Here is an 18,977-nt window from a genome sequence, read left to right on the forward strand (position 1 = left end):
CCAACGAGCAGCCCTGTCTCCAGGAGGCATCTCTATCCCGTGTACGCCTAGCAGAGGCAGGCGCACCCCCTTGTATAGACCAGATTTTAAGCCTCTCCAGGGCGCGGCCATTTTGCACCGACTGGCGCGCCGCGGTGCGGGCGTTTCTTTGGGGACTGCGGGGCTATGGCAGTTCCGCGGCCGCGCCTGCATATAGCCGCGCTTCGGGCGCTAAAAAAACATTGTCGAGCATACTTCCGCTGCGTGGCTGTGTTGCAGGAAGTATTTACGTTATCGAAGCGATAACACTGACGCGTTTTAATGACATTTGGTTTGACATTCAGGTCACGCGCTCGTGCTTATATCGAATTCCGTCTTGGTGCTCCACCGCAAAGAAACTTTTTGTTCAATATCAAGCATTAGGTGTGCGGCTACTAGCATGCAGTTCCAATTCCCATGCACTCTTATTCCTTCCTTCCGGCCGGCCATAAAGCCCCCCCCCCCCCCCCCTTCCACAAACAGGGCTTTCTTGTCGCCGCGGCAGTTTATCAACAAATTACCGCTGTGAGCTCAACTGAGTCGCAGTGCCAACAGAAAACAAGTTTTGTCATGGTTTATGCAACCTGGTGCAAAAAACGTACTTTCGCTTAATTTATCAAAGCTTGAATAGATATGAGCAGCTAATCCAGCTTTCACTAATTCTGAGGTCCGAAGTCGCGTTATTTTATTCAGGAGGTCTCGCCGCGTGTGAGAGCGTTGCGTAGCCTTTTGGCTAAGTGTGAAAAATGTAATGAAATCGCGCATATTTTCCTATGAATAAGGTAGATACCGCACCGCTGCGGTGGCTCAGTGGTTACGGCTCTCGGCTCCGGCCCAAAAGACGCGGGTTCGATCCCGGCCGCGGCGGCCGAATTTCGATGGAGGCGAAATTCTAGAGGCCCGTGTACTGTGCGATGTCAGTGCACGTTAAAGAACCCCAGGTGGTCGAAATTTCTGGAGCCCTTCACTACGGCGTCCCTCATAGCCTGAGTCGCTTTGGGAAGTAAAACCTTAATAAACCTGCAGTAACTCATGTCGTTCTACGTCCGCCGCTTATGAACGTGGGTGGCGCTGATGAACACTCTCAAGGTTAGGTACTTGTAAACATAAATACCCCCGAAAGCAGATTTTACAGCCCTTGCCGTAGCTCAGAGGTAGAGCACCGGACGCGTAATTCGGAGGTCGTGGGTTCGGATCCCACCGGCGGCATGTGGTTGTTTTTTCTTCTGCTTTTCTAATCAATTAGCTTTAAGCGATAACATATTCACTATTATTCTAAATTGATCAACACCACAAAATAAATAAATTAATTAAAAATCCCCTGTGCCCTTTGGTTTCTATGGCTGTTGGCTTCTTTCAAACCAAACTAAGGTAGATACCAAACAGAAAGATACTAAGCTAAACCTTTACCCCCCAGATATCTCTAACATGAGTGCGGAAAAAGCAGCTGAAATCGGTAGTGGTCGTGCTCACAATCCTGTGCATGAAATGTGTTTAATGGGAACAAGAGCAAGCTCAGCGCAAGGATAACGAACACGTACTGGTGATCGAAAACACGCGCTCCGTCGGGACAACCTTCAGTCTGCAGCTCGCCTATCCAGTTACTACTCCACTGAGTCAAATCAATAGACCTACATTCTGATGCATAAAATTATCATAGATGATATCGCACGTAAAAGGCGACAACAAACGACACGCCAGCGCAGAAATCTGCTTAGAAGTGCCGGTTTCCAGTCCGTACACTGGTGGATTACCCTCGCATGTCACGTTAACGAGTAACTGCGCACAAGATAACCGCAGTGCTGTCTGGAAAAGGGAAAATGTGAGTAGTGACGCACAGCACACACCCTCATACGTTAGCTGACGGAGCACAACAACGGCAGAAGCGAACACGTAAACATGCGTTCTACGCGCGGCGCCGGCGCGACCCGCAGTCCCTCGGGCCGCGCGCGCCGACAGATCGCGACTGGTGTCGAGAGTAGACCAGATTTTTTTACCCTCGCACGCAGGCTGCGGGCGCGCTCCTACTCTAGACACCAGTCGCCATCTGTCGGCGCGCGCATCCCGAGGGACTGCGGGTCGCGCCGGCGCCGCGCGTAGAACGCATGTTTACGTGTTCGCTTCTGCCGTTGCTGGGCTCCATCAGCTAACCTATGAGGGTGTGTGCTGTGCGTCACTACTCACATTTTCCCTCTTCCAGACGGTTATCTTGTGCGCACTTACTTGTTAACATGACATCCGAGGGTAGTCGACCAGGTAGTGTACGGACTGGAAACCGGCACTTCTAAGCAGATTTATGCGCTGTCGTGTCGTTGTCGCCTTTTACGTGCGATATCATATCTATGATAATTTTATGCATCAGAATGTAGATCTATTGATTTGACTCAGTGGAGTAGTAACTGGATAGGCGAGCTGCAGACTGAAGGTTGTCCCGACGGAGCGCGTGTTTTCGATCACCAGTACGTGTTCGGCATCCTTGCGCTGAGCTTGCTCTTGTTCCCATTAAACACATTTCATGCACAGGATTGTAAGCACGACCGCTACCGATTTCAGCTGCTTTTTCCGCACGCATGTCAGAGGTATCGGGGGGGGGGGGGGGGGTAAAGGTTTATCTATAGTATCTTTCTGCTCTTGGTATCTACCTTAGTTTGGTTTGGTTTATTAAGGTTTTACGTCCCAAAGCGACTCAGGCTATGACGGACGCCGTAGTGAAGGGCTCCGGAAATTTCGACCACCTGGGGTTCTTTAAGTGCACTGACATCGCACAGTACACGGGCCTCTAGAATTTCGCCTCCATCGAATTTCGGCCGCCGCGGCCGGGATCGAACCCGCGTCTTTTGGGCCGGAGCCGAGAGCTGTAACCACTGAGCCACCGCAGCGGTGCGGTATCTACCTTATTTATAGAAAAATATGCGCGATTTCATTACATTTCCACACTTAGCCAAACGGCTACGCAACGCTCTCACACGCGGCGAGACCTCCTGAATAAAATAACGCGACTTCGGACCTCAAAATTATTGAAAGCTGGATTAGCAGCTCATATCTATTCAAGCTACGATAAATTAAGCGAAAGTACATTTTTATGCACCAGGTTGCATAAACCATGACATTTGTTTTCTGTTGGCGCTGCGACTCAGTGGAGCTCACAGCGGTAATTTGTTGATAAACTGGCGCGGCGACTAGAAAGCCCTGTTTGTGAAAGGGGGAGGGGGGGGCCTTTATGGCCGGCCGGCAGGAAGGAATAAGAGTGCATGGGAATTGGAACTGCATGCTAGTCGCACACCTAATGCTTGATATTGAACAAAAGGTTTCTTTGCGGTGGAGCACCAAGACGGAATTCGATATAAGCACGAGGGCGTTCTAAGCGCCGGCACAGTTAGCCTGAATGTCAAACTAAATGACATTAAAACGCGTCAATGTTATCGCTGTGATAACGTAAATACTTCCTGCAACACAGCCACGCAGCGGAAGTATGCTCGACAATGTTTTTTTAGCGCCCGAAGCGCGGCTATATGCACGCGCGGCCGCGGAACTGCCGCAGCCCCGCAGTCCCCAAAGAAACGCCCGCACCGCGGCGCGCCAGTCGGTGCAAAATGGCCGCGCCCGGGAAAGGCTCAAAATTCTGGTCTATAGACCAGATTCTTTTACTCTTACACGCAAACTGCTGGCGCGCCCCTACTCTCGACACCAGTCGCCATCTATCGGCGTGCGCGGCCCGATGGACTGCGGGACGCGCCGGCGCCGCGCGTAGAATGCATGTTTACATGTTCGCTTCTGTCGTTGTAGTGCTTCATCATAACGTTGAGGGTGTGTGCTGTGTGTCACTACTTACATTTCCCCTCTACCAGACAGTACTGCGGTTATCTTGCGCGCAGTTAGTCGTTAACGTGACATCTCCGAGTTTTTTTTTCGTTCAATTGATATGATTAAGTGCGGCGAGGCAGTGCGCGTCTGTCTCGTTGTTTTGTGACCACCATGATGATATTGATATTGATGATTAGCTCTCGTGTCCTGTCTTCACCTTTTCCATGTCTCGTTTTTCGCGCTACGCTTTTCAATGATGATATTCTGCTGGCTCAGGATTCTAAACACTGGCACCGCAGCGGTGACGCTGCTCCACCGAGCCGCTGGTGCGGCGGCGCTGCTCAGGGAAATTCTGGAATAGTATTGCAAACAGCAAGGATTTTTCCCGCGGAGTAGTCGGCCAGGTAGCGCATGGACTGGAAACCGGCACTTCTAAGCAGATTTCTGCGCTGGCGTGTCGTTTGTTGCCGTCTTTTACATGAGCTATCATCTATGATAATTTTAGGCACAGGAATGTGGATTTATTGATTTGATTCAGTGGTGTAACTGGATAGGCGAGCTGCAGACTGAAGGTTGTCCCGACGAAGCGCGTGTTTTCGATTACCTCTTGACGCTGAGCTTGTTATAGTTCCCATTAAACACACTTCATGCAAAGGATTGTAAGCACGACCGCTACCGATTTCAGTTGCTCTTTCCGCACGCATGTCATAGGGATCAAGGGGGGGTAAAGAGGTAAAGAGTTTACCGTAGTGTCTTTATGATTTTGCTATCTACCTTAATCATAGAAAAATATGCGCGATTTTAATACATTCATTCACACTTAGCCAAACGCCTACGCAATGCTGTCACACGCGGCGAGAGCTACCGAATAAAATGAACGCGACTTCGGACCTCAGAATTCGTGAAAACTGGATTCGCTGCTAATATCTATTCAAGCTTTGATAATTTGAGCAAAAGTACGTTTTTATGCACCAGGTTGCAGAAAATATGACAAATTTTGTTTTTTTGTTGGCGCTGCGAGTCACTTAAGCTCACAGCGATAATTTGTTGATAAACTGGCGCACCACGCATGCGACAAGAAAGCCCTGTTTGTGGGTGGTACTTTATGGCCGAAGGATTAAGAGTGCATGGGAATTGGAACTGCGTATACTAGCCGCACACCTAATACTTGATATTGAACAAACAGTTTATTTTTGTAGTGGTGCACCAAGACGGTAGCGATATAAGCACGAGCGCGTTCTAAGCGTCAGCACAATTCACGTGAATGTCAAACTAAATGTCATTAAAACGCATCAATGTGCTCCCTTTGATAACGTGAATACTTCCTGCAACACAGCCACGCTGCGGAAGAATGCTCGGCAATGTTTTTTTAGCGCCCGAAGCGCGGCTATATGCAGGCGCGGCCGCGGAGCTGCCGCAGCCCTGCAGTTCCCAAAGAAACGCCCGCACCGCGGCGCACCACTCGGCGGAAAATGGCCGCGCCCAGAAGCGGCTCTGGATTCTGGTCTATACCGCCGCTCCAGCATCACGTGTTCACTACAGCGCACCTAGCGGCAGAAGCAGGAAACACATTGGTCGCGACGCCTCGCGCGACGGCGCGAGCTGGGCCCCCGTTTCTCATCTGCTGTGACGTCACGCACCACGTGGTCATCCTTGGTCACGACGCCTCGCGCGACGGCGCGACTTGGGCCCCCGTTTTTCATCTGCTGTGACGTCACGCATCACGTGGTATGACATGGAGGTCACGAAAGGTCAATGGTAACGACACCGCCGCGCTCGAGGAGCTGGGTTGGGCTATTTTAGTATGCTTCGCGTAATATTCCGTCTGGACGGAACTGCAGCAGCCGCAAACGTTCCGTCTGTACGGAACGCTAGACACTACGAAGAGAAAAAGGAAAGAAAGACGCGCGTCGCAGCAACAACCGCGGACGCTGGCTGAAAAAAACAGCTGTTATCTCTGCACAGTTATACACGCGGTGCACTAGCCCGCTGCGACGAGCGGCGAGGGGTCCAGATCTCGGTGGACATCTCAACAAGAAAAATTGAAAATTCAGGGGGGCACTTTGTTGACCTAAAGTGCGGTGAGGCGAGAGCCTTAAGGTGTTGCTGCTTGTGTCACTGATGTGTGGTTAAGATGTTATCCTTCGCCTCTAAGATCGGAACGCGACAGCGTCTTGCAACGCTGCCAGGTAGGGTGCCTCGATGCGCGCGCGCCCCCTCTAGGGTGGAGTCACCCTTTGGGAGGGCGAGTGCCGCCTCGCCGGCCGTGACAGTCCATCGGCGGCCATTTTCATGCCCTTTCTCGCAGCGGCGCGGCGGCCGTAACACGTGCGTTCGCTTTGTCGCCTTTTCTCTTGGTGCTGACCGGGCGCACATCGAAAAATGCCGGGTTGTTGTGTGCCGCAGTGCACCAACCACTCCAGAAATGGATGGAGAATATTTCAGTTCCCGAGGGACCCCAAGAGAAGGCTGCTTTGGACAGTAAATACCAAGCGCGACAAGTGGCAGCAGACAAACACATCGTGCATTTGCAGCATGAGTAAAACTTTCCTTCGTACGCCATAGGATTCGCATGTGCGTGCCGTTGAGGTACGCAATTTATTTTTATTGAGAGAACGTGTGGAAGGTCTGAACAGGGAAATGTAAATATTATCGCTCTGAAATTAAGTGGCGCTGGGGATTAGCAACTTCGTGCACAGGGATTGTGTGGCGAATTTGGAAGCAAATTAGATTGCTCACAGAACAAGTATCACTGCCCGGAAAGTTCCGCACCTTCTAAGAAAACAAAAATGCCCGCATTCACTCGACGAGGTGTACTGCAAAAAAGAAAAAAAAAGGGCGTTGTTCGAGTATTTTCCTTTGAATGAGACTTTCTCGCTGAAAAAAGTTTGAGGCCTGTTTTTGGTGCGCCTGCTGTTCTGACTCACTGACTGCATTTTAACTTGAAACAATGAACATGAAATCTCTTCACAATAGCGCAAACAATTCTCCTTCATAGTAAAGTAAAGGAAAAGTGTAGTCCATTTCGATTATGGGGGCACTTAAGCAATCCTTGTGATGTATAAATGCGAGAGCGTTACTTGTCGCTGAATGTAGGGTTGCGGCGAAATGCTACTGCAATGTTTAGTGCGGCTACGTAATTTTTGCGAGGTTCTGAAAGTTGCTGATTATGAGGTCGCGACAAAGCGAGACGACCATGCTCTGCCGCCTACGGCCACACTTTGCTGTCTCGCGTAATGATGTGGACGCGAGTGATTGAACTTCAGATGGTGAAGACGGCATAGTACCGCAACCTCACTCTCCGAAAACTGAAGGCCAGCTGATGTTGGCCGCGGGGATTTTCCTTTTAATGCACTCGGTAGCTGCAGGAATATTCCCGTGTCTGCTCGCTCCTTCCTTCACCATGCCGACAGGTTTAAACTTGTGCATTGTCACCCCCGCGGTGACAATACACTCGTGATAACCCCCCCCCCCCCCCCCCCTGGGTTAATTGCAGGGAGGGAGCCCTGCCGCGCATTCCTGGCACGCATTCTTGCCACGGCGACGGCGGGCTTTTCGCACAACGAGCCAAGGAATGCGAGAGCTGCACTCGCATTAAAACGTTTAGCGACAGCCGTAACAGTCTGCCGACTACAGCTCACATCGGTGATGCCACCTTCCTGAATTCATTGCTCGATATGAGATGCGCGGAAAGCCGCTTATAGTACACATGGCATAATTGTGCCCCTGAGCTTGTTACAAATAAAATTAGTTGTACTCTCCTAAAAATTTTATAACAGCTGAGAAAAAGTGAATTTAGTCGATTAGTCATCCATGCGAAAATAAAGCTTCACTTTTTCAGTGCATTCTGCATAGGCTTTTCTTGGTACCTACTATCACTTATTGGAGCGTTCTTAATTATTTGAACAATTGAGTGATTGAATGCAATCTACCTGCTTACGATATTGCTGTTATTATTTATTTTAATCCTGCAGTTAGGTTCCTAGTGCGCTCTATGAACTCTTTCCAATCCAGCACCCGAGTCGTCGTGTGCGAGGAAAAACGACCGTCCAAATCTTAAAATATTTGGACAGTTGTCCCTTACAAGCCTATTCTGTTGCCACTTCATTAGAAAAGGCGCGAAACGCAGTTGTGTTTTCTTTTGGTCGCGAAGACAAGCGCGCTTTTGCAGCAGGAAGTGCACAAAGCCTGTTGGAGCACGCCCCGCGCCTTTGAAGTGGGCATGGCAATGGCGGCCGCCGTAGCAGACGACGCAGTTGTCTTCACCCTCAACGGAGCGCGCGCGCATCGAGGCACCCTACTGCCAGGGAGTCCATAGAACGCCATCGCCCGTCCGGTTCTACGCCTTACTCGTCGGTAAATTCATTTTTGAGGAAAGGGAATGTATCTGTGGCACATATCTCGGTGGACACCTGAACCTCGCCGTAAAGGAAGGGAGGAATAAGGGGGTGAACGAAGACACCGTATTCATTATAGACGCGCTTTTGTTCATTCCAAACCATCGAGCTGGCATGGCGGAGTGGTAGCGTGCTCGTCTCGCACTCCGGAGACCGGGGTTCAATTCCCGAGCTCGGCCAACTTCCTACTCGGTTTTATTTAGTCGGCTGCGGCGGTGGAGGCTCCACATCAGAGGCGTTGCAGCTGACCACGTGACGCTACAGCAGCGGTATAAAGCTGAGCTTGCCTCTCTCTCCGGGCACAAAGAGGAGTATCTGTTCTCGCTTCGGCGAGCGCGGCTTCGGCCGCTTCTTTTTGAGCAGCGTCCGCTCCGGCGGACGCAGTTGTTGCTGCGACGCGCGTCTTTTCTTTCCTTTTTCTCTTTCCTCTGATCTTTTAGCTCTCCTCTATCTGCACGTGGCAGCGGTGGTGGCTTGGCTCGAGCCAGTAGCAGGCCCGTGCAATTTCCTTTTCATCCTTCTCTCAGTCACAACAACAACAACAACTCCGGGCACTTACGAGGCGGCCAGGTGTTGGGGTGCCGCCTAGAAGCAGGGCTGATTTGAACGAGAAGCGAAAGCTTCAGCGTGCCACAGAGACCGATGAAGAGCGGGATGAACGTCTACCAAGGAAAGCCATGTATTACCAAGCCTAGCCATCAATATGCTTCGCATCTGACTAGGCTTAACCTTAGCTAAGCCTCAGCCATTTTTTATCTGGTCTGACTAGAAAGGTTAATTAGGCTAATTGGTTGAGTAAGTCCCAATAACTTGGAGCATCACTATACGTTCCCTTTCATTGGTTGCATGGTTAGTAGCCAAAGTACAATTGGCCCCGTTTGAAATTCGCGCACTGTGACGTCACGACCGTTACGGCCAATTGAAAAGCGTGACATTTCTGTCGACAACTCCTGCTTACAACGATGAGGCATGAAAGGCTTCCACCTTAAAAGGCGCATAACTGCCCTCTTGGAACAGTGGACACCTCAATCATGCTTTAAGCTAACTGGTGGTGGTGACAGGTGTGCGCTGCATGCGTTCGTATTTACGACGTTGTGCCAGAAACGCGGCGCTGAAGCCATAGGCCGTCTGCGTTCGTTGTGTTCATTGGCGTTGCCGTTGACAACGTTTTACACTCCGATCATTTTAAGGAAAGGAAGTGCACATAATAGGGCCATTTTTTTTTTACCTACACTGGCTACACTAGTGTAGCCAGTGTTTATTGATTTCATTATACACTTGCTACACCAGTGTAGCCAGTGTAGGTAAAAAAAATGACCCTAATGACTCCCTGGGTCAGTGGACACCGAGCGCGCACGACGAGGCACGCCAGCTGTCCGTAGTGACGTCACTTGCTCCTCACGCATGCGCAGTATGGTCGAGCAAGAGCGCACGCGAAACGGCGAGACTGTGGCCAATGTAGCTTCCGCTACAAAACTGACAGGTCATTGACAGGTTTGGACTTGTAGCGTGCCATCGTGGTCCGGCAGCAGAAGACGACTGCCCCAGTACGCCTGCCAAGCATGCTCAGACTGGATTTCGTGGCTGCTTAACTGCAAGGCAGGCGGAGCGCTGTTCCCTTCTAGCCTGGCTGAGCGTCCAGCCGAATAAATTTGTGGAGACCCGACGACTACTGGTGTCTACGATTCGTCTGCACAAATTTGGTGACTCCGGACTTCGCGTCTTCGTTCTCTGCTCCTGCCCTGCGCTTTGCATCAGCCGCTTTGCTAGGCTTACCACTGCCCGGAGCTCGAGACCCCGCCTACCTTCCATCGTGTAAGCCCTGGCCATGGACCCCTCCAGTCCTGTGCCGTCTCCGTCGCCTCTCACGCTGCCACGTCAAGAGTCCGCGGTCTCCGCCCTCAAGCTCCCCGACTTCTGGTCCACGGACTCGGACTCGGACTCGGTTCCTCACCATCGAGTCCTTGTTCCGTCGGCATCGCATCTCGTCACAGGTGACCATGTTCGACCATGTCATTGGTGCGCTCACGCCTGCTACTGCTGGGGTTGTTCGCGACGTCCTGCGCTCTCCGCCTGCCGGTCGTCCTTACGATCATCTTAAAGCGATGCTCATCCAGATAACTACTGAAACGGAGCCGCGTCGCCTGCTGCAGCTCCTTACCTCAGAAGAGCTCGGAGATCGCAAACCCACCGAGCTGTTGCGTCGCATGACCGCCCTGGCTGGAGACTTGGCTACTTCCCACGACAGCGCGCTCCTGCGGGAACTCTTCCTGCAGCGCCTGCCTCCGCAGGTGCGCATGATCCTGAGCGTGTCTTCGTCTCAGACCCTGGAATCCCTGGCTACGCTGGCGGATGAGATCATGGACGTCAGATTTCCCTCCGTTGCAACAGTTCATCGCCCTCCTGACCCTCAGCTATCGAGCCCAGCACCTGACGATTGCTATACCCGTCTCACTGCAACTCATGAGGAGCTAGCCCGGCAGGTGACGCAGCTTACAGCTGAAGTTGCAGCCCTTCGTGCTCGCCGGCCGCATTGGCCGTCTCCACCCCACCGTAGCACCAGTTGTTCTGGCAGTCGTTCTCCGCCCCCGACGACCCTTTGCTGGCTCCACCGTCGATACGGCTCTCGCGCACGCCACTGCCGCCAGCCCTGCTCCTTCGCGGGAAACGGTCCGGCCGAACACTGAAGGCGACCGGTGTTCTCGGCCCGCGATCCAGTCGCCTTTTCCAAGTCACTGACCGTGTAACCAAAGTCCGCTACCTCATCGACACAGGTGGCGACATGTGTGTTCTTCCGCCTACGTTGGCTGTGCGGCGCCGTCCTTTAGACTCTCCTCCTCTGACCGCCGTCAACGGATCCACCATACGGACATACGGCCAGAAGTCGGTAACGCTTGACCTTGGACGCCGCCGTACCTTTCGCTGGGTATTTGTTATCGCGGACGTGCGCTCGCCAATCATCGGCGCCGACTTTCTGTGGCACTACAGGCTCCTAGTTGACATGCGGCAAAACCGAATACTGGATTCAGAAACAAGCCTAGTCGTTCAAGGCGTCTCTTTCCGCGCTCCACCACTCCGGCTCCTCCAGGCGCACAGCACCGTTTCCGACCCTTGGTCCAGCATCCTTGCTGAGTATCCAGATGTCTTCCGACCTCCGTCTCTTCAAGCGCCAGTCGCTCACAACGTGACTAATCATATTGTGACGACTGGGCCTCCCGTGTTTGCTCGCGCTCGTCGCCTCGCACCGGATCGCCTCGTTGCCGCCATACAGGAATTTGAGCAGATGCTAGAGCTTGTTGTAGATGCTAGAGTCAGTTATCACAGACTCTCGTCGGGCCTGTGAACATTATCTTGCAGGCGAAATATCCCCTCTTGCCTCCCAAATTCTAAGACGCGCTCCCGCCGATCCAACTCGCACAAAAGTGATCTGGGCTCCTGGCCACCAGGGTCTACGAGGCAATGAGGCCGCTGATGCGGCCGCCCGAGCGCTCACACACCGGGCTCCTCATCCTAGCTCTCCTGGCTCAGAAGCTCATAAACCGCTTCTGCGGTTCCGCGAAATTCTAATTCATTATTGCGACAGCTACCGTCTCTACCGAGTACCTGCCAAGGGGCTGAGTAAGGCGGAGGAGCGAACTCTGCGGCGCCTGCAGACAGGAACTCTTCTCTGTCCTGCCGTAGCAAAACACTTCGATCCGAACACAGATGGGCGCTGCCCGCACTGTGGAGAGATCTGCGATATCTTTCACATGGTGTGGAAATATACTCAGAATCCTCACCTTCCCCCACCCCCACCCCCACCCGAGAGGCATGGGAGACTGCCCTCCTCAACTGCTCCACACTGGAGTCTCAAAGGGCTCTAGTAAAGCGGGCGCGAGACGGGGCCTCGTCGTGCGGTGTCCCGGACTAAGGATACCGACTGTGTAGCAGGGTTTTTTGACCCTCAAACTCTCTTTGCATATTAAAAGTTTTTCACCACCACCACCAGTCGCCGGTCCTTTTGGGCACCATGTGGAGGGGCGACGCCCAAGGACTGGAGGAGGGGCGGATGAAGCCAAGCTCCCTGAACAAGGCCACAGTCCCTGACCGCTACCCGATTCCCCACATCCAAGATTTTACATCGGCTCTACGTGGCTGCACAATCTTCAGCAAAGTCAATCTTGTGAACGCAAATCATCAGATTCCTGTGGAACCGTCGGATATCCCGAAGACTGCCATTATTACATCTTTTGGCATATTTGAATATCTGAAGATGGCTTTCGGTCTTCGCAACGCGGCCCAGACTTTTCAGCGTTTCGTTGACCAAGTCCTACGCGGCTTGACGTGCTGCTTTGCCTATCTTGACGACATTCTCGTCTTCAGGCCTACGGCAGAGGCCGTCAAGCTCCACCTGCGTCAAGTGCTCGAAAGACTCAGCCGCTTTGGTCTTGTTGTCAACGGACTGAAAAGCGAGTTCGGCGTTGCTGAGTTGGACTTTCTCGGCCATCGCTTCAACGCCCATGGCATTCGCCCCTTACCGGCCCGTGTCACCGCCATCAGTCAGTTTCCCCGGCCCACCACCACCCGACAACTGCGCGAATTTTTTGGCCTCGCCAACTATTATCGGCGCTTCATTCCTCGCAGCGCTGCAATACTGCAGCCTCTCCACGACCTTCTCTCGGGCCACAGCAAACCGACCGCTCTTGTTGCTTGGACCGATGCCGCTGACCGCGCATTCAGCGGCATCAAAGCAGCCATTGCCGGAGCGACGCTTCTGGTTAATCCTAAATGTGACGCGCCCACGTCCGTCATGGTTGACGCATCGGACACTGCTGTCGGCGCGGTCTTGCAACGTTCGTCGCTGGTGTTTGGCAGCCAATGGCCTTCTTTTCCAAGAAGCTTGCGCCCCCTGAACGCCGCTACAGCACCTTCGGCCGAGAGCTGCTAGCAATATATTCAGCCGTGAAGCACTTCCGACAGTCGGCGCAGAAGGGCTGGCGGGAGGATATCGCAGAGGACTGCGTGTTTCAACGGCTGGATAGTGGTGCCGTTGATGTACAGCGCAGCCTCAAACTGAGCGAACCACCCGTAGACGACCTGGGACGGAACGCTGGAAGCGGCGGGTCGCTGGTGAAGGAATGGGCGGTTCGCCGGGTCACCACGATGTAGAGGTTGTTGTGGAGGTCACCCAGGAGGCGGGCGCGGCCCCGTTTATTTGAGGGCGGCCGGAGAGGAGATCGCGGCAGAGCGGCGGCGGCAGCGTGCAGCCTAGGCCGAGGTCCAAGCGTTTTCCTTTGCGCGGTGCCACCGCTTCGTATTGCTTGCGCGTGCCGAAACGGTGGCACTACGAACTGAATCCTTCCAAACAGGCCTTCGAGGTGGTACCTTACAAGTACAGGGTGCCACTCAACCTTAAGAAGGTAGCCCAGAAGGCTGGTGTTAGTCTCGTGTTTACCGCTCAGCATAAGGTTTCCAAGCTGTGCAGGCTGGTTGACGAAGGGCACATGAAGAAAACTTCCTGTGGGTTAAACCTCCAGTCTACGTTTGTTCGTTGTGCGACAAGTGTCGTGAATCGCATTCCCCTCAGCTGCGGCCGGATTTGCGTGGGCCAGACGGGGAAATGGGCGAACGAAAGGTTACGCGACCACGCTGCGTCGCTAAAGATGGGTCATGGTTCGAACCTTCCACTGCACTACAAAAAATGCAAGCACTGTGAGGGCGGCTGTCTGCCCAACTTGGGTGCGAGAAGTATCATCAGGCGCGGAAGAAAAAGAGTTGATAGTGAGATAGTTGAGGCGTCCAACATGATCGCCGCAGGTAACGACTACTCTGTCAGCTCTACTTCGGTGTTTTTGCTGGAAAAAGAACGTAAGATACTCGGTATCTGATAGCCGAAGTGGCAGCGCTTTCATGCAGTTTTCTCCTTTCGGATGTGCTGATTATGTGCTTCGGTCACTCGAAGGGTTTATTACTTTTTGTCTTAATTTTAGTCTTTTGAGAAGAAGCGTATTTCGAGTGTTCGAACATTTTCCGAAAGAGTGACCCTGTAGTCGAAACCTCATGAATTAAATCCTGTTATGTTTTTCAGTTTATGCTGACTGATATTGATCAATCAGCTACCATTAAATCACTTTTGATACATCGATATATTTATTTCCCTTGGTTTAGTCCGTATGTCTATCGTACAGGTACTGCACGCTTTTATTTGGGTTCTTGTTGACACGTGCTGAATTTCCTGGCGCATGCTCACCAATTGAGCGGTGTTTCTTCGACCACGCATCAGTTACTAGCGCGCTCCTTTCCTATCCGTTCTCCTTGTGTTTTCCGTGTTTTTCTGTGCGCGGTTTTAAGATGGATCATAATCATGAGAGGGAAATGGCTGAAAGAATAAGGATGAGTTGGAGCACATGTGGCAGGTTCTCTCGGATCATGTATGGCAGTTTACTAGTATTCCTCAAGGAGAACTAACTATACAACAGCTGTGTCTTACCTAGAGGACCGAAACGTGGAGGCTCTCTTTCGTTTCGTTAAGTTGTAGAGGGGATTACAAAAGAAAAAAATTGAAAAATTGGTTTTTGAGGAAGGAAAATGACGCAGTAACTATTTCACATATATCGGTGTGCCCCGGAACCACGCCGTAAGGGAAGGGATAAAAGAGAGCGAAAGGAGAAAGGAAGAAAGAGGTGCCGTAGTGGAGATCTCCGGAATAAGTTCGACCGTCTGGGGATCTTTAACGTGCACTGACAATCGCACAGCACAAGGCCGGCTTTTGCGCTTCGCCTTCATCGACTTCTCACTGTAAATAGAAGTAAAAGTTTTCCTCCTCCTCCTCCTCCTCCGCCACCGAAACGCGGCAGCGACCTGGTTCTTACCCGGGTACTCAGGCTCAGTGTATGAGCAATCATGGCGGGTTGGGTTTCATTTATGAAACAACCGATTCAGTTTTTGTAGCAACATATTTTCTAGCTTCGTTCGCCTTATTTAAGCATTAAAAGGAAGCCTATGAAATAAGAAAAAAAAACACGTGATTGCGCTCTTGCGCTACCGTATTGCAGCGCTGCCAATAACGTCACGAGTGAACGAAGCGTGCGTGCGTGCTGACCGTCTCGAAGTAAGCGGGCGAAGCCGCTGTCAGAATAGTCTTGAAAGTGCGTCGGCACATTCTTCCTATCATGGAAAGCGCACCGTGATCGGTGATAAGTGATAAGCAGGCGATTGACAGCCAATTCAGACGGAGCTTGTATTGAACCATCGCATAGGGAAAACAAAAAGAAAGAGAAAGCGGTGGAGTGGCGTATTTCAATGCCGCCTCCGCTTTTTGAGTATCTTTTTGCAGCTCGTCGAGCTGCGCGCCGGGTGCTCACTCGGGCACGGTCAGCACACACGTTTCGTTCGTTCAAAAAAAAACGGTTGGGAGCACTTTAATATGGTAGAGCATGAGTGCAGTCACGTGGTTTTTTTTTCGTGGGCTTACCTTAAGCGCCGGATAAAAAGGACCACACAGGAGATTGTTGCTGCAAAAAACTGGATCGATTCTTTCGTAACCACTTCTACACCTTAAGATAATTAACGCACAGGACCCAGAAGTGATTTTTTTAAGAATTGCACTATCAATCTTAGCTAATTAACTGTTTAAGCGGAATTTTAAAAAATGCTCTGAGGAGCGTCGCAAGACGGGAAACAATATGTCGTTGGTTTGGCCCATCTCCGGTAGCCCCACTTTTTTTTCAACCCTTGGTTCATGTTACGTTTAACACCCTGTACGTTGTGTGTGGGCGATAGATTAGACTTCTATAGTGTTATATTTCTGGTGTTGCGTGATGACGTGGGAAATAGGGACATATATGCAAAGGGTGGTTGTACTTTACCTTGGGATGTTCTTTGCGTCAGTTTCCTTTCTTTTTAGAAGGCGTAGTGAAGAGAAGCATAGTATCTGTAAGACGTCAAATAATGACTTTCTGGAATTATCAGGCTTGCAGTGACTTATGACTCTTACTGATCACTTCTGTAATGTCGCAGCAGTGGTTTAGTGGTTATGGCGCTAGGCTGCTGACTGGAGAAATGCGGGTTTGGTCCCCGCCGCAGCGGTCCCATTTCGTTGGAGGTGATATACGATAGGCCTGTCTATTGTGCTTTGTCTATGCAAGTTATCCAGGTGGTCGAAATTACTGGAGACTTCCACTACGGCTTCCGTCATAGCCTTTGTCATTTTTGTCACGTTAAACTCCATAAAACCAAGCTAAAGCGAAAACCAATCGTTTCTGTAAATTTCCGATTGGCTCGAGGTAACTGTTTTACGTCAATCCCCATAATTCTAAGGAGTATAAGAGGCGGCTGTGTAAAAAGAAAAATATAAAAAGCTCCATATATTTGCGTCAAAGAAGTAAGTCGCGTGCTTGCAGCAGTTAATAGCATCCGAATGCCATTTTCCCCCCACTGCTAATAAATGATTTTATCAGTGCAGGTTCCTCTCAAAGACTACGCCAAGATATTGAAAAGAAGGTGCACATTCCAAGAGAGAGTCTCTGTTCGATTAGGCGTGCACGATATTCTTTTTTTTTTCGGGTGCCCATTAGCTGCCACCATTTATTACGTATATTTTTGTGCAGACTCAAGTAAGGGCTGTTTTGCGGCTTTCATTTATGACAACGAAAGCCTTCTGTTGAACCACTGCTGGAATTTCTTTTGTCATTTAGGGCGAAATGGGCGCCTTATATGTGAACAGATATCTCAGTACTATTGTTAATTGCAGAGCATATAAGAGTGTCAGTTAATTTCAGAAAGAACTAGATCATCAATTTTCGCCGCTCACTTAAAGAAAGTGTACAGCTGTTCATTTTCTAGAGGGAACACACCATCATATGAAGGTGCGCGCTTTTACTGTTCAGCGTTCTGTTGACATAAGAACAACATGAGGCTTGGGGAGACCCATATTCTACAGCATCTCGAGTTCGTGGGGCGTGGCGGAAGCCGCTGTTCCAGTCCCATTATTCCAGCACTTGTGATGCGTCCGAAGCAGTGGAAGGCAGTGAAGAGGTGGCGGACGGGTGCCGTGCACAGGGACTGAGTGCAAAGGACTGGTGACGCGGGCAACGGCGAGCCTTCTCTGTCGTACCCCGAAACCGCCAAAAGTTCACTGTCGGTCGTGCACGGACACAAATACTTCCCCCGTGTCCGCATTCTAGTTTTACCTTAGCCATGCCTGTGAAGGAGAACTCGCCGGACCTAATTTTCTATTCCTCACTTTTCTCGATAATCCAGGTTTGTCAATCGTCTACAAACACCTTTGGACGGAACTACCGCTAGGATGGGACACGGTATTATGCCAGCCTAAGCTTCGACAAGCAGCTGGAACGCACCCTTGTGCTTGAGACCCCGGAGAACCTCAAAGGCAAAGTAAGGCATGGCACGACATCAGCGATATCAGCAATGGTAGAGGACTCGCTTCGACGTCCCCCTTACAGTAGGCAAGGGAGGACTCTTCCGTACCATGACACAAGCCTAATATCGGAGGCTGCTGGGTGGAACCTTAATTATTGTAATATTTTGGTACAACAAACGGCAAGGGGACATTGCACGTCATGGCTTTATAATTGTTGACGAGCCTTCTAGCGCCGTAAATGAGTCCGACGCCGTCGTAGTTAATAAGGGAAACCTCGCAGGCTCCCTGAGATTCCGTTGCTGCTCCCGTTTGTTGGCCACCGGCGTTCGTATTGTCTGACGTCACTGCAAGGAAAAACAGACCAGACTGGATTGGGAGGCGCTAGGCGCTCTTCATGCGCTCCTCACGGGTTTGTTCTGCGTTGCCTTCTGCCGCAGTCTGCACGTTAGCCTGTACGTTCGTGGTCAGCCATTCCCTTAGTTCCACCATAGGCGTGACGGCGTGGCAAGAAATTCGGTAGAAGCTATCACGAGTGAAAGGGTTCATTTATGCCAGCCCCCTGGCGGGACCGACGTAAATCAAGTGCGTCAGTTTATCCAAAGTCTGAAAACGTCCTTCCTGTTACTCGCGCCTTTTGAAATGTAAGGTTAAATATTCTTTCAACCTAACCGCCTGTCATTGTGCCCGCAACGGCACCTTCAGTCTCAAGGTGATGGTGCTTGGCGCCACCACGGGCGCTTAGGCCCCATACCGAAGCTGCAATCCGCACCGGGGTGAGAAGTCGTAAGGTGCAGAGTAGAAACCATGAACGGTGGCGTTAGGGCCATGGTCAAGCCCCGGCCGACGGGCACCCCATCTGTATACCAGAGGGGGGGGGGGGGGGGGGGGGGGGGGGCGCTCGGGCCTTCTTGTGTGTTAAGGGTGAAGCACAAGTGACAGCATAATAACCCTTAATTCACAGGCGCCGCACGGATTCTCAATACCCCCCCCCCCCCTCTACAAAACCAATGATCGAAACCGGAAAAGGTACGGCACCAAGCGAATCAAAGTTATAACTCTGAAATCTTCTGAAAATTTCCCCAGCTTCTGGTAGTGCATGATGTTGAGGAAAATGCTTCACTGGCGGTACAATCAGTGTTCGTGATACAAAAGTGGCTGGAGACCAACATAGGCGAAGAATATGAAGTAAAAAAAAAATCTCCTCTGGAGATCTGCTTGTACAGGTAAAATCCAAGAAGCCGAGTGATGTATTACTCACGCAACAGGAAACTTGCTGACCTTGACATTACAGTAACACTTCACAGAAGGCTGAACAGCGTTCAGAAAGTAATGTTTGAGCGGCTGCTAATGGCGGAGGATGACAGCGAACCCCTCGAGAATTTGCGAGAGCAAGGCGT

General features: G+C 51.3%; 1 pseudogene across 1 annotated transcript in view; it reads left to right on the forward strand.

The window, feature by feature from the left end:
• Window positions 1-18,977, forward strand: part of LOC149325188 (uncharacterized) — an 86,725-nt pseudogene that overhangs the window by 50,351 nt on the left and 17,397 nt on the right. The window contains exon 7 of the transcript XR_016286453.1: window positions 17,460-17,594. The product of XR_016286453.1 is annotated as an uncharacterized LOC149325188 (transcript). The remainder of the gene's footprint in view (window positions 1-17,459; window positions 17,595-18,977) is intronic.

This window comes from Amblyomma mixtum, chromosome 10 (genome assembly GCF_055824585.1).
Source record: "Amblyomma mixtum isolate Tamu chromosome 10, ASM5582458v1, whole genome shotgun sequence".
In the NCBI taxonomy this organism is placed as follows: domain Eukaryota; kingdom Metazoa; phylum Arthropoda; class Arachnida; order Ixodida; family Ixodidae; genus Amblyomma; species Amblyomma mixtum.